Genomic DNA, 2,959 nt, shown 5'->3' with positions numbered 1-2,959 from the left:
GGCTGGAGCTCGAAAGTCTGGACCCTAGAGCTCAGGTCTAGGACCACCCCCCTTTATGAAACAAGCCGCATAACAGCTGCTTGGGGTCTCTTCCTCCTTGTTGGCTAATCCAACAAGTGCAGAGCGGAGCCCTGGGCTAGGGTCTGCAGGTGTGTGGAGAAAATTTCATCACAGTTAACTTCCATGAGGCTTCTCGAGGGGCTCTGGGGATATTAGGGAGATAGACACACATTCACCTACCTCAACTTTTGATAGCCCAAATCAGAACTTTTTGAACTGGAGCTGAATGTGGATTGACTTGTGAAAGGGGGACAGAGACAGAAACTTTCTGGATCTGCTACCTGTCAAGTCTCATGGCCTCTTGTCTGTTTAGGGGCGTAGCTTTAGTAATTCCCCCACCCGCCATTCCGTTTTTTCTCTTTACATGATTGTTCCTGTCGTCATACATGGTATTTCTCCCACATTAAAAGCATGGAAATAACTGTCAAGCCTCTCTTGACCGGACACCCATTCCCTAATTCCCTTTACAGCAAAACTCCTATAAGACTTGCCCACCCGCGCTGTCTTCAACTCCCCTCTCTTCCCAATCTCGCTTGAATTCACTTCAGTCAGGTTTTTGCCTCCCCACAATAAGTTGACCTAACTTTTGTTAAGATGTTAAGAGCCATGGCCAATTTTCAATTCTTATTTGGACCATTAGCATCTTACTTGTCACAGTTGATCACCTTCCTACTTTTTATTTTATTAAAAGTTTTTTTTAATGTTTATTTATTTTTGAGAGAGAGAGAGAGACAGAGTGTGAGTGGGGGAGGGGCAGAGAGAGAGGGAGGCACAGAATCCAAAGGAGGCTCCAGGCCCTGAGTTGTCAACACAGAGCCAGACACAGAGGCGAACTCACAAACCGTGAGATCATGACCTGAGCCAAAGTTGGAGACTTAACTGACTGAGCCACCCAGGCACCCCATCTACCTTTTGAAACTTTTACTTTCTTCACTTGGCTCCAGGACACCATGCCCTCCTGACTTTCCTCTTACCTTGCTGGCATCTCCTTTTCAGTGTTCTCTACTGTTTTTTCACTGACCTCTTGTCGCTGGAATGTCCAAGGGCTTAGTCCTTGACCTCCTTTTCGATGTCTGTAATCATTCACCAGATGATATCATCAAGTCTCACGATTTTAATTAACTAATTTAGAGAGAGGCAGAGACAGAATGAGTGGGGGAGGGGCGGGGGGGGCGGAGAGAATCTCAAGCGGACTCCTCACTGCCAGCACAGAGCCCCACGCAGGGCTTGAACTCATGAAACTGGGAGATTATGACCTGAGCTAATTCCTCAGCAAATCTAGTTGGCTTTACCTTTAAATTAAAAAAAAAAGTTTATTTATTTTTGAGAAAGAGAGACACTGAGTGTGAGCGGGGGAGGGGCAGAGAGCGAGGGAGACACAGAATCCCAAGCAGGGTCCAGGCTCTGGAGTGTCAGCACAGCACAGGCTCCAGCTCACGAACCGAACCGCGATATCATGGCCTGAGCCAAAGTGGGATGCTTATCTGACAGATCCACCCAGGCGCCCCGGCTTTACCTTTGAAACGACACCAGAATCCTGTCACTTCTCACCACCTCCACTGCTGCTGGTAAGTCCCAGCCATTATGTTTCTCACCTGGATAAATGCAAGAGCTTTTTAACTGATATCTCTGTATCCACTCTTGCCTTCCTCTCGTATAGCCTTAATTCATCCTGAAAGTAATCTCTTAAAAAATACAAGAGAGTGGGAATGTAAAATGGTGCAGCTGCTGTGGAAAACAATACGGTGATTCCTGCAAAAACTGAACACAGAATTACCCTATGATCCAGCAATTCCACTTTCTTGGTATATACCCAAAAGAATTGAAAGCAGGAATTCTAACAGATATTTGTATACCAGTATTCACAGCTGCATTTTCTCAGTAGCCCAGAGGTATAAGAAACCCAAGTGTCATTGACAGATGAATGGATAAATGAAATGTGGTGTATACTTACAAGGGAATGTTATTCCGCCTTAAAAAGGAAGGGAATTCTGACAGGCTAAAACGTGGATGAATCCTGAAGACATTACGTCATGCGAAATAAGCCAGTCACAAAGGGATGAGTATTGTATGATTCTACTTACATAACATATGGAGTAGTCACAATTCGCAGAAGCAAAAAGTAGAGTGGTGGATACAAGGGGCTAGAGGGAGGAGGGATGGGGAGTTCTTGTCTCATAGTGGGTTCAGAGTTGCAGTGTGGTAAAATAAAAAGGTTCCAGAGATGGATGACGGTTTTGGGTGTGCAACAGTGTGAATGTCCTTAATGCCACTGAACTGTTTAGTTGAAAATAGTTACATTTTGAGTTTTAGGTTCCATGTGTTTTCTCACATTAAAAAATTTATAAGTCAGATCGTGATCCTCCTCTGCTCAAAATTCCCCAATATCTATTTACTGTATTCAGAGGAAAAGCTGCTAAGTCCTCACAATCTCCTTCAAGGCCCTACGTAGTTGATCTGCCCTCAAACTGCTGGCCCCTTTAATCACCCTGTTCCGGTCACACTGGCCGTTTTTTAAAGTTTGTTTGTTTGTTTATTTATTTAGAGAAAGAGAGAGAGTGCAAGTGGGGGAGGAGCAGAGAGAGAGCGAGACAGAGAATAAATATGAAGCGGGCTCTGTGCTAACAGCAGAAAACCCCAACCCGGGGCACCTAAGATGACATCGGACCCTTAACTGACTGAGCGACCCAGGCACCACCATATTGGCCATTAAAATAATTTTTTTTTAATGTTTGTTTATTTTTGAGAGAGAGCGAGAGCGCGCAAGAGACAGAGCATGAGCAGGGGAGGGGCAGAGAGAGAGGGAGACACAGAACCAAAGCAGGCTCCAGGCTCTGAGCTGTCAGCACAGAGCCCCGTGTGGAGCTCGACCACGAACTGTGAAATCATGACCTGAGCT

Source organism: Panthera onca, chromosome C1 (genome assembly GCF_046562875.1).
Source record: "Panthera onca isolate mPanOnc1 chromosome C1, mPanOnc1 haplotype 2, whole genome shotgun sequence".
Lineage (NCBI taxonomy): Eukaryota > Metazoa > Chordata > Mammalia > Carnivora > Felidae > Panthera > Panthera onca.
This window is presented reverse-complemented; position numbering follows the sequence as displayed.